Source organism: Miscanthus floridulus, chromosome 11, assembly GCF_019320115.1.
Source record: "Miscanthus floridulus cultivar M001 chromosome 11, ASM1932011v1, whole genome shotgun sequence".
NCBI classification, from domain to species: domain Eukaryota; kingdom Viridiplantae; phylum Streptophyta; class Magnoliopsida; order Poales; family Poaceae; genus Miscanthus; species Miscanthus floridulus.
In genome coordinates, this window is record NC_089590.1 from 26,459,867 (window position 1) to 26,473,186 (window position 13,320).

Genomic DNA, 13,320 nt, shown 5'->3' on the forward strand with positions numbered 1-13,320 from the left:
GTGCATGGTTTGCATCGAGTGTAACATAGGCTCGGAAATCATTTTGCATGCATCCGATGGAGCTCCTTGGTGACGTGGGTCCTGTGGAATCTCTCTTCTTTTTCATTTGGATGTAGTGTTAGCGTCGGTGCAAGATAGGTGCATAGTTTGCACTAGATGTACCATAGGCTCAGAAATCATTTTGGTCGCACCTGATGGTACCACTAGGTGACGAGGCTCAAGTGGTAGCTCATTTCGGTACGTTTGGACATTGTGCTAATCTTGATGCAAGATAGGTGCACGGTTTGCGTCGAACGTACCATAGGATAGGAAATCATTTTGAATGCACCCAATGGAACCCCTAGGTGACGTGGGTCATGTGGAATGTCACTTCTTTCCGTTTAGAGATAGTGCTAATCTTGACGCAAGATTGGTGCACAGTTTGCGTCGAGCGTAACAGGCTCGGAAATCATTTTGCATGCACCCGATGGAGCTCCTTGGTGACGTGGGTCATATGGAATCTCTCTTCTTTCTATTTGGAGGTAGTGTTAGCATTGGTGCAAGATAGGTGCATGGTTTGCACTAGACGTACCATAGGCTCAAAAATCGTTTTGGTCACACCTGATGGTACCACTAGGTGACGAGCCTCAAGTGGAAGCTCATTTCAGTACGTTTGGACATAGTGCTAATCTTGACGCAAGATAGGTGCACGGTTTGCGTCGAACGTACCATAGGATAGGAAATCATTTTGGATGCACCCAATGGAACACCTAGGTGACGTGGGTTACGTGGAATCTCACTTCTTTTCGTTTGGAGACAGTGTTAGTGTCGGTGCAAGCTAGGTGCATGGTTTGCGCTAGATGTACCATAGGCTCTGAGATCGTTTTGGACGCAACCGATGGTACCACTAGGTGACGAGGCTCAAGTGGAAGCTCGTTTCGGTCCGTTTAGAGATAGTGCTAATTTTGACGCAAGATAAGTGCACGGTTTGCATCGAACGTACCATAGGCTAGGAAATCATTTTTGATGCATCCAATGGACCTCCTTGGTGATGTGGGTCATGTGGAATCTCTCTTCTTTCCATTTGGAGGTTGTGTTAGCTTCGGTGCTAGATAGGTGCATGGTTTGTAGTAGACGTACCATAGGCTCAGAAATCATTTTGGTCGCACCCGATGGTAGCACTAGGTGACAAGGCTCAAGTGGAAGCTCATTTCGGTACATTTGGAGATAGTGCTAATCTTGACGCAAGATAGGTGCACGGTTTGCGTCGAACATACCATAGGCTAGGAAATCATTTTGGATGCACCCAATGGAACTCCTAGGTGACGTGGGTTATGTGGAATCTCACTTCTTTCCGTTTGGAGACTGATGAGGACATCAACACCAAGGATACATCCACACCGACACGAGTACCAGTTTCTGGTCCTATTACTCGCGCCCGTGCTCGTCACATTAATCATCAAGTAAGTTCACTCTTGAGTTCCTGTCCACCATATTTAGACCATGGAGACACGTGCACTCTTGTTTTTGTTAGGAACCAGGGACAGACCCAAAGGGACACGGATTCGCGGAGGCTGAATTCGGACTCCAGGACAGCTCCAACTCGTGATGGTCACCACGGTCGCATACGGACTCGGATTGGGGCGTTCACATACTTCATGGAATCCTTATGAAGTCTATTTTCATATGGATCTGGAATCAAGTCCATATCTGTTTTGAGGTGGCCGTAATGACTGAATTATGACTGAGAGCTTGTCTGTCCAAAGGTGCTGCGTCACCTTAGTTTGGTCCAATGGGCCGTGTATCAAGTTGGGTCCATTAGGGATGTGTCCTAGGGTTGGAGAACGACCCCAACACCCCCTGGTCGTCCTTTCACCTTCATATACTCCTTAGCCGCCACCAAGGATAGGCGGGTTTTGTTTAGATCAAGTTTAGCTATCGCTACTTGCTTGTAAGCGCGCGTGCTGGATCAGCCGCCCGTCTTCTTGTCTTCGGAACCCCACCTTGATTGAGATTGAGTTTGAAACTTTCATCTACATCTTGTAATTTAGTACTTGCTACACTTGTTTGATATGAACCCGCTAGGGTTTATGGACGATCTTTCGATGAGAGGCGCGAGATCACTCGATTTGGTGGATGGAGATGACGTTCACGGCCCGACTACGGCCTTCCAAGACCGCGCCTTAGCAACCGATACACCACCTCCAAAGGCCGTCACGATCTTGTGGAGCGCGACAACCAGCCACTAGGGCTCCCGTCCTGCAAGCAATCGAAAAACTAGCAAGAACGAGGAAACAAGCACTGAATTTGCAAGATGGAATTGAAAGCCTCAAACTGAATCTTATTTTGAGTGGGGTTCCAAAGACAAGGAGACGGGCGGCTGGATCAGCACGCGCGCCTACAAGCAAGTAGCAAAGGCTAAACTTGATCTAAACAAAACCCAAGTGTTCCTGGTGGCAGCTAAGGGGTATATGACGTGTGGAGGACGACCACAAGAGAGTTTGGGTCGTGCTCCAACCCTAGGATGCGTCCCTACTGGACTCTAAACGATACAAGCCCATTGGGCTAACTTAAGGTGGCGCAGCACCCTGGACAGAATAGACCTCTCGGTGATTTTTGGGCTGTTGACGCCGTTTATGAGCAGGTATGAGTATGAGGTCAGATCCGTATGAAAGTAGACTTTATTAGCTTTCCAACAAGTCCAGAATCACCCCAATCCGACTCCGTATGTAACCGTGGCGACCGTCGCAAGTTGGAGGTGTGCTGCAGTCCGAATCCAGCCTACGCGAGTCCTTTTCCCTTTCGGTCTTCTCCTTGATTCCTAATCAAAACAAGAGTGCACGTGTCTCCAAGATCTAAACAGGATGGACAAGAGCTCAAGAAGGAACTCACTTGATGATTAAGTGTTCGAGCACGAGCATGGGTAATAGGACCAGCAGGTGTCGGCGTGGACGGCGTGGATGTATGATCGGTGTTGATGTCCTCATCATCCTCCCTTTCTTGAATTTGAGTCGTCCTCGACTCAAGCTCATCTTCCTCACCCAAATAAGGCTTCAAATCTGCAATGTTAAATGTGGGACTAACCCCAAAATCTGCAGGAAGATCAAGCTTATATGCATTCTCATTTATTCGTTGCATCACTTTAAAAGGACCATCCGCTCTAGGCATCGATTTAGATTTTCTTAATTCAGGAAACCAATCCTTTCGCAAATGCAACCAAACCAAATCTCCAGGTTCAAGAATCAATTCCCTTCTACCTTTATCTCCAGCAAATTTGTACTTAGCATTCATGCGCTCTATGTTTTCTTTAGTGGTTTCATGTAGTTTTAGCATCAATTCAGCACGTTGCTTAGCATCAAAATTCAACTTTTCAGAACTTGGCAATGGCATTAAATCAATAGGAGCACGTGGTAACAAGCCATAAACAATCTCAAAGGGACACATCTTCGTAGTAGAATGCAGCGAACGATTATAAGCAAACTCAATATGAGGCAAACAATCTTCCCACATCTTAATATTCTTCTTTAAAATAGTCCTTAACATAGTAGACAAAGTTCTATTCACAACTTCAGTTTGACCATCAGTTTGGGGGTGACAAGTGGTGGAAAATAAAAGCTTAGTCCCCAATTTGGCCCATAAAGTTCTCCAAAAATGGCTAAGAAATTTAGCATCACGATCAGAAACAATTGTATTTGGCACACCATGCAAGCGAACAACTTCTCGAAAGAACAAATCAACAATATTTGTAGCATCATCAGTTTTATGACATGGTATGAAATGTGCCATTTTAGAGAATCGATCCACAACCACAAAAACACTATCTTGCCCTTTCCTAGTCCGTGGCAATCCCAACACAAAATCCATAGAAATATCCTCCCAAGGAGCACTAGGAACAGGAAGAGGCATATACAAACCATGTGGATTCAACCGGGACTTAGCCTTTTGACATGTTGTGCAGCGAGCAACAAATCTCTCCACGTCTCGTCGCATCTTTGGCCAAAAGAAATGACCAGCAAGAATGTCCTCCGTCTTCTTCGCTCCAAAATGCCCCATCAAGCCACCTCCATGCGCTTCCTGCAGCAACAACAAGCGAACGGAGCTAGCTGGAATGCATAGCTTGTTAGCTCTAAACACAAACCCATCATTGAGGATGAATTTGTTCCACGTTTTCCCATCTTTACAATGCAGCAGCACTTCTTTAAAATCAGCATCATGAGCATATCGGTCTTTAATTGTTTCTAACCCAAAGATCTTGTAATCAAGTTGATTCAGCAAAGTATATCTCCTAGACAATGCATCTGCAATGATATTATCCTTCCCTTTCTTGTGTTTGATAACATAAGGAAAAGATTCAATAAATTCAACCCATTTTGCATGTCTACGATTCAGTTTTCCTTGACTATGAATATGCTTCAAAGATTCATGATCAGAATGTATAACAAATTCTTTGGGCCACAAATAATGCTGCCATGTTTCTAATGTCCGCACTAGAGCATATAATTCCTTATCATATGTAGAATAATTAAGAATAGGCCCGCTCAATTTCTCACTAAAGTATGCAACAGGTTTTCCTTCTTGTAACAAAACACCACCCAATCCAATTCCACTCGCATCACATTCAAGCTCGAAAGTCTTATTAAAATCAGGGAGTTGGAGTAGAGGTGCATGTGTTAACTTATCTTTCAGCACATGGAAGGCGTGCTCTTGTGCTTTGCCCCAAGAAAAGGGCACTCCCTTCTTTGTAAGCTCATTCAATGGTGCAGCAATGGTGCTGAAGTCCTTCACAAAACGGCGATAGAAACCAGCAAGTCCTAGGAAACTCCGCACTTGCGTGACCGTCGTGGGTACAGGCCATCCTTGTATAGCTTCCACCTTGGCTTTATCAACCTCAATTCCCTGTGGAGTGACAACATTGCCAAGAAACGATACTCGATCGGTGCAGAAAGTGCACTTCTCAAGGTTACCAAACAAACGTGCATCACGTAGAGCATTGAAAACAGCACGTAAGTGATCAAGGTGTTCATCTATGGATTTGCTATAAATCAGTATATCATCAAAGTAGACGACAACAAATTTCCCAATGAAAGCACGCAAAACCTCATTCATTAATCTCATGAAAGTACTAGGTGCATTAGTTAACCCAAAAGGCATGACTAACCACTCATATAGACCAAACTTGGTTTTGAAAGCAGTTTTCCATTCATCTCCCAATTTCATACGAATCTGGTGGTACCCACTACGCAAATCAACCTTTGAAAACACAACAGCACCACTCAATTCATCAAGCATATCATCTAGTCGTGGAATAGGGTGTCGATATCGAATGGTGATATTATTAATAGCCCTACAATCAACACACATGCGCCATGTTCCATCTTTCTTAGGCACTAAAATCACTGGAACAGCACAAGGACTAAGAGACTCACGCACATAACCTTTGTCTAGTAGTTCTTGCACTTGTCGCTGAATTTCCTTCGTTTCCTCCGGATTGGTCCTGTATGGCGCACGGTTTGGCAAAGATGCTCCAGGGATAAGATCAATTTGGTGCTCAATCCCTTGTATTGGTGGCAGCCCCGCTGGTATCTCAATGGGGAACACATCAGAATACTCCTGCAAAATGTTAGCAACAGCAGGGGGCAAAGAACGTTGCATATCCTCAAATGAAATGAAAGCATCCTTGCATACCAAAGCATAAGCAACAGAGGTGGATGCATTGAACTCATTAATATCAGATTTTGTAGCAAGCATACAACGTCCTTTCAATTTTATCTCATCTTTGTCATCAACAACAGATTTGTCACTCTCGCTCTTTGCTTTTGCAGCCTTAGTAACATCAGATTTCATAATAGCTTCAGGAGACATAGGATGCAACACAATTTTTCGATCATGGTATAGAAACGAATATTGATTTGATCTACCATGATGCATCGAATCTCTCTCAAATTTCCATGGTCTACCTAGCAGAATATTGCAAGCTTGCATAGGCACAACATCACATTCAACAATATCTTTGTATGATCCGATGGCAAAATCGATTCGCACCAGTCTCGTTACCTTTGCCTTACCACTGTTGTTCAGCCATTGGATGTAGTAGGGATGGGGGTGTGGTTTGGTGGTGAGGGCGAGCTTCTGTACCATGTCGCTACTTGCCAAGTTGTTGCAGCTACCTCCATCAATGATCATGCGGCACGAACGCTCCTTGATGACACACTTTGTTTGGAATAAAGTGTGTCGCTGATTTTGCTCCGCCTTCTCCATTTGTGCACTAAGCACTCGCTGTACAATCAAGCTCTCATAGTGCTCCACGTCACCTACATTAATGTGTTCTTCTATGTGTTCCTCACTACCTGCATAGTCAGCCGCAAGCAATGCAAGTGTATCTTCATCAAAATCACTAGCGGATGAACACTCACCATCATCTTTGACAATCATAACACGCTTGTTTGGGCAGTCACGCATCATATGGCCATATCCCTTGCACCGATGACATTGTATGTTGCTTGTTCTACCTGTCGATGCCACGGATGAAGTACTCGCAGCCGGCTTTTGCGCTGTCTTCGCTACTGAATTGGTGGGGGCAGCTCGAGTCTTATCACTAGATGATGGCGTAGGAGCACATGTAGATGGAGTTGTAGACGTGCGCGGCTGCCATGAACTAGCTTTCCCTGCAGAAACATTAGTCCTTGCGCTAGCACGTCGTCCCTGCACTTCCCGTTCAGCTTTACAAGCAAGATGAAACAGTTTGGTTACGTTATTGTATTCTTTGTAAGCGAGGATATCCTGAATTTCCCGATTTAACCCACCTAAAAATCTAGCCATAGCAGGTTCCTCATCCTCCTCTAATTTACAACGTAACATACCCGTTTGTAATTCCTGATAGTATTCTTCTACACTTTTAGAACCTTGTCTCAATTGCTGCAACTTATTTATCATATCACGGGCGTAGTAAGATGGAACAAATCTAGCTCTCATGGCTCGTTTCAGCGCATCCCAAGTTTTAGGTATGTTATTAGGATTTTTCTTGCCATATTCGATCCACCAAACAGAAGCAAAATCTGTGAACTCACTAGTAGCAGCCCTAACACGTGTGTTCTCAGGAAATTCATAGCATGCAAACTTTTGATGAACAGCAATCTCCCAAGTAATGTATGCATCAGGGTCATATTTACCATCAAAAGGAGGTATTTTAAATTTAATCTTACTGAAAGCATCATCATTATTGTGTACCTCGCGTCGGCGGTGGCCACCCATACCTCTACGGTTGTGACGTAGGCGACGTCGATCACGAGTGTCTCGATCATCATGTTCAGTATCACCTGTGTATTCTTCATCATAACTACCATCCTCTCGATCTTCCTCCTTCTTTTCTTCTTTATGCTGGTCTTTATCATTGTTGTGGAGGTCATCAAAACGCCTCAGCAGAGCAGCAAGGCTTTTGTCCACACTAGCAATGGACTGCTCCAAACCTGCAAGCTTGTTGTTTGTGGCAATCTGCGTAGCCTCCAACTACCCAAGTTTGTCATTTGTCACCTACAAGTCATTATCAAGTCCCTCCGTGTGCAGCTTCACTTTCCTTTCAAAATGTTGTATGACGCCCTTTGTGCGAGGCGAATGTGGAATTTGGTTATCTTCGTTGGACCCTGACATGGTTCAAAGACAAAGACAACAAGAAGACAAGTGAAGAAATAAAAGCCCTACAACTACTAGGATGTAGCTACAGCAAGTCGCTCACTCTCCACCTGTTACACAAGTTCTTACCAGTTCTTACCTTGCTCGACAGGAGGGGTCGTCTACCAACAAGTCTGCAGCAATGGATGAAGTGTATCGGTGCTGCAGCACGAGACCTGTCAAGCTGTAGAATATGTGGAGCTATAGGTGGGCTGAAACAAGGAACGAACTAGCACCACGTTAGTTACAAAAGCAAGCTGAATAATCGTTCAACCGGCGGTACTGTGCTGGTCCTAGTCTAGACCGTGCTAGAGACGCGAGCCTGGACACAAAGGAGAGCACAACACACCACCCAAAGTGAACGAAAAAAAAAATCTCTAAGATCAGCCCCTTTCTCTTCTTTTCTTTTGCTTCTTTCTCTTTTTTTTTCTTTCTTTTTTTTTCTTTTTTTTTGAATATTTTTTTTTCTTTTTTTTTCAGGGGCACTCAAAACTGATTATATGAACAAGACACTCCCAAAGAGTAACTCAGCACACACACTTTTTTCTCTCTCTCTCTAGAGTAAGCCACTCGTTTAGATATGAATACCTGCTGCGTGCTTCGTTTGATATTTGTAGCACAGGGTGAACTGATTCCTCGTCCGATTGGAACTTCCAATTCTACTCGGACTTTGGCCAACAGCGAGGAATACCCGATTCCTTGATCCGACTCAAACTTGAAAACCTACTTGGATTCGGCCAACAGAGAGGAACAGCCGATTCCTTGTCCGATTCAAACTTCAAACCCTACTTGGATTCGGCCAACAGAGAGACTATATGATAGCGCGTGTTGTGATAGGAAAGTGACAAGAACTCGAAACTCTAAAGGACTAAAACTAAGACCAGCAACTTGACACAACCGATGCAACCGATGACTCAACAAGCCCTAACTAGGTAGCACTAGCCACGGCCCAAAGGTCTATAGGATTGTAGGAAACTAATCTACTATTTTTTTTTGGTTTTTTTGGACTGTAGGAAAAATAAAAACAGCGAAGAATTACAAGTCTCTCACCGATAAACCTTGCTCTGATTACCAACTGATATGAACCCGCTAGGGTTTATGGACGATCTTTCGATGAGAGGCGCGAGATCACTCGATTTGGTGGATGGAGATGACGTTCACGGCCCGACTACGGCCTTCCAAGACCGCGCCTTAGCAACCGATACACCACCTCCAAAGGCCGTCACGATCTTGTGGAGCGCGACAACCAGCCACTAGGGCTCCCGTCCTGCAAGCAATCGAAAAACTAGCAAGAACGAGGAAACAAGCACTGAATTTGCAAGATGGAATTGAAAGCCTCAAACTGAATCTTATTTTGAGTGGGGTTCCGAAGACAAGGAGACGGGCGGCTGGATCAGCACGCGCGCCTACAAGCAAGTAGCAAAGGCTAAACTTGATCTAAACAAAACCCAAGTGTTCCTGGTGGCGGCTAAGGGGTATATGACGTGTGGAGGACGACCACAAGAGAGTTTGGGTCGTGCTCCAACCCTAGGACGCGTCCCTACTGGACTCTAAACGATACAAGCCCATTGGGCTAACTTAAGGTGGCGCAGCACCCTGGACAGAATAGACCTCTCGGTGATTTTTGGGCTGTTGACGCCGTTTATGAGCAGGTATGAGTATGAGGTCAGATCCGTATGAAAGTAGACTTTATTAGCTTTCCAACAAGTCCAGAATCACCCCAATCCGACTCCGTATGTAACCGTGGCGACCGTCGCAAGTTGGAGGTGTGCTGCAGTCCGAATCTAGCCTACGCGAGTCCTTTTCCCTTTCGGTCTTCTCCTTGATTCCTAATCAAAACAAGAGTGCACGTGTCTCCAAGATCTAAACAGGATGGACAAGAGCTCAAGAAGGAACTCACTTGATGATTAAGTGTTCGAGCACGAGCATGGGTAATAGGACAAGCAGGTGTCGGCGTGGACAGCGTGGATGTATGATCGGTGTTGATGTCCTCATCATTGTTCTTGCTAGTTCTTCGATTGCTTGCAGGACGAGTGCCCTAGTGGCCGGGTGACGCGCTCCACAAGATCATGGCAGCCATTGGAGGTGGTGTATCGGTTGCTAAGGCGTAGCTTGGAAGGCTGTAGTCAGGCCGTGAACGTCGTCTCCACCCATCAATCAAGTTATCCCACACCTCTCATCGAAAGATTGGGAACAAACCCTAGCAGGATCATATCAGTTGGTAATCAGAGCAAGGTTTATCGTTGAGAGTCTTCCAATCCTTCATTTTTCTATTTTTTCCTATAGTCCAGAAAAGCCAAAAAATATAGTAGATTAGTTTTACCGTGATCCTATAAACCCTTTGAGCCTTTGCTAGCACTGCTTAGTTAGGGCTTGTTGAGTCGTTGGCTACATCGGTTGTGTCAAGTTGCTGGTCGCACCAGATGGTACCACTAGGTGAGTAGGCTCAAGTGGAAGCTCATTTCTGTACATTTGGAGATAGTGCTAATCTTGACGCAAGATAGGTGCACGGTTTACGTCGAACATACCATAGACAAGTAAATCATTTTGGACGCACCCAATAGAACTTCTAGGTGACGTGGGTTGTGTGGAATATCACTTCTTTTCCATTTGGAGACAGTGTTAGTGTCGGTGCAAGATAGGTGCATGGTTTGCACTAGACGTACCATAGGCTCAGAAATCATTTTGGTTGCACCCGATGGTACCACTAGGTGATGAGGCTCAAGTGGAAGCTCATTTCGGTACATTTGGAGATAGTGCTAATCTTGACGCAAGATAGGTGCACGGTTTGCGTTGAACATACCATAGGCTAGGAAATCATTTTGGATGCACCCAATGGAACTCCTAGGTGACGTGGGTTATGTGGAATCTCAGTTCTTTCCGTTTGGAGACAGTGTTAGTGTTGGTGCAAGGTAGGTGCATGGTTTGCGCTAGACGTACCATAGGCTCTGAGATTGTTTTGGACGCAACCGCTGGTACCACTAGGTGACGAGGCTCAAGTGGACGCTCGTTTCGGTCCATTTAGAGATAGTGCTAATCTTGACGCAAGATAAGTGCATGGTTTGCATCGAGTGTAACATAGGCTCGGAAATCATTTTGCATGCACCCGATGGAGCTCCTTGGTGACGTGGGTCCTATGGAATCTCTCTTCTTTTCATTTGGATGTAGTGTTAGCGTCGGTGCAAGATAGGTGCATGGTTTGCACTAGATGTACCATAGGCTCAGAAATCATTTTGGTCGCACCTGATGGTACCACTAGGTGAGGAGGCTCAAGTGGTAGCTCATTTCGGTACGTTTGGACATTGTGCTAATCTTGATGCAAGATAGGTGCACGGTTTGCGTCGAACGTACCATAGGATAGGAAATCATTTTGAATACACCCAATGGAACCCCTAGGTGACGTGGGTCATATGGAATGACACTTCTTTCCGTTTAGAGATAGTGCTAATCTTGACGCAAGATTGGTGCACAGTTTGCGTCGAGCGTAACAGGCTCGGAAATCATTTTGCATGCACCCGATGGAGCTCCTTGGTGACGTGGGTCATGTGGAATCTCTCTTCTTTCTATTTGGAGGTAGTGTTAGCGTTGGTGCAAGATAGGTGCATGGTTTGCACTAGACGTACCATAGGCTCAAAAATCATTTTGGTCACACCTGATGGTACCACTAGGTGACGAGCCTCAAGTGGAAGCTCATTTCGGTATGTTTGGACATAGTGCTAATCTTGACGCAAGATAGGTGCACGGTTTGCGTCGAACATACCATAGGATAGGAAATCATTTTGGATGCACCCAATGGAACTCCTAGGTGACGTGGGTTATGTGGAATCTCACTTTTTTCGTTTGGAGATAGTGTTAGTGTCGGTACAAGCTAGGTGCATGGTTTGCGCTATGATATGAACCCGCTAGGGTTTATGGATGATCTTTCGATGAGAGGCGTGAGACAACTCGATTTGGTGGATGGAGATGACGTTCATGGCCCGACTACAGCCTTCCAAGACTGCGCCTTAGCAACCGATACACCACCTCCAAAGGCCGTCACGATCTTGTGGAGCGCAACAACCAGCCACTAGGGCTCCCGTTGATGAGGACATCAACACCGACATGGGAATGGCTACTCCAACTGAACCAGCACAGGCGCCACCAGGACCCATCACTCGAGCTCGTGCACGTGAATTAAACTTCGTGATGATTTTGAAGAATGAAGGACCAGAAGTTTCCTAAGTGCATGCGCCATCAATGCTCATGATGAACCTGCCCAGAATAATGTCTAGGTGCTGCGCCACCTATGTGTTTTTAGTTTTGTCAAGAAATAACCAGGAAGGTGCTGCACCATCTAAATCAGGAAAGGGAATCAAGGAGATGGTGTGTGGCTGTTTGGGCGCCTATTCCCTACCTTGTGGGCAGGCTGGGCGTCCTCCTTCCTCCCTCCTCCCCCTATTTAGCCAAGGGCTGCGCCCCCTCTTTGGCTTGGGGTTTTGTTTTGCTTAAGTTAGCCATTGCTACTTCCGAAGCTTCGTCTTCGTGTAATTCAGAACCCCACCTTCGAGTAATATTCAGGGTTGCTCGCCTCAAATTCTTGCTTGTTCTTCGATTGCCTGCAGGAATTGATCTTCGTGATCAGGTTGATCTCGCACCAGCAAGGTCAATAACCATCGGGAGTTGGTTCAGCGATTGCTAAGGCGCCACGGACTTGTTCGTCGTAGTCGGATCGCGAGGGTCGACACCCACCAAATCGTAGTTATCCTCCACTCACCGAAAGATCGGGTACTCCAGCTCTATCAAGTGGTATCAAATTTCAGGTTGCTCGGTGAGATCTATCCCTTTATTTGTAGTTTTGTTCATCGTCCTATCATCCACCAGAAAAGCCAACAAAAAACGTTTCAGGTTAGAACCACTGTCCAAGACCTTTTGAGCCTTTGCATCTTTCATTCAGTTTATTGCTTTGTTGAGTTTTTGGTTGCATCGCTGTGTCGTGTTGCTGGTCTTGGCGTCTAGTCCATTAGAGTTTTGAGTTCCTGTCACGTATTAGTTCACATCTTTGCACTTGATCCTCCTTTTCCTTTGTCCTCCATGCTCCTGTAATCTTTCCCACGTCATAGACCCCCTTGTGCACGCCAATTTCCCACCTACAAAAGGAAAGTAATTTATTTCGGGTCTTGATTTATCTCGGCAAGGACACAGGCATTAGCTGTTGCATCCGTAGTCCGTTTGGGAAGTTTAGGTACAATTTGGAAAGCATATTTCGTGCCCTTTCCAACGGATACTCACTTGCCTTGCGATTCATTTTGGGCGTATCACAGGAGATCATGCGAGATCAGGCGGTCTGTGGCTACACGAAAGGAAAGAGTTCCTGATTTCCTTTTGTTTTCCTTTTTGAGTTGTGCAACGTGTTGGCAGTGTCATCAAACTAAAAAAGGCCAGAGGTGCATAAAACAAAAAAAAGAGCCGCACCAAAAAAAAACAAAAGGCAAAAGGTGCAAAAAGAGCCGCACACAAAAAAAAAACAACAAAAAAAAACAAGAGATGCCAAGGGTGTGTACTCGCTGTCTTTTACTCTTTGTTCTTGCAATTCTGTGTCTATCTTTGTGCGTGGGCTCACGTCTCTAGTATGGTCTAGCCTAGGACCAGCACAACACCAGCTTTGAGTGATTATTCAACTTTGCCTTTACTGAA

The 13,320-nt window shown here is 45.4% G+C and overlaps 1 protein-coding gene across 1 annotated transcript in view; it reads left to right on the forward strand.

Moving 5' to 3' along the window:
- The window catches only part of LOC136491721 (uncharacterized), a 160,918-nt gene that overhangs the window by 143,179 nt on the left and 4,419 nt on the right, over positions 1-13,320 (forward strand). The window lies entirely within an intron of this gene.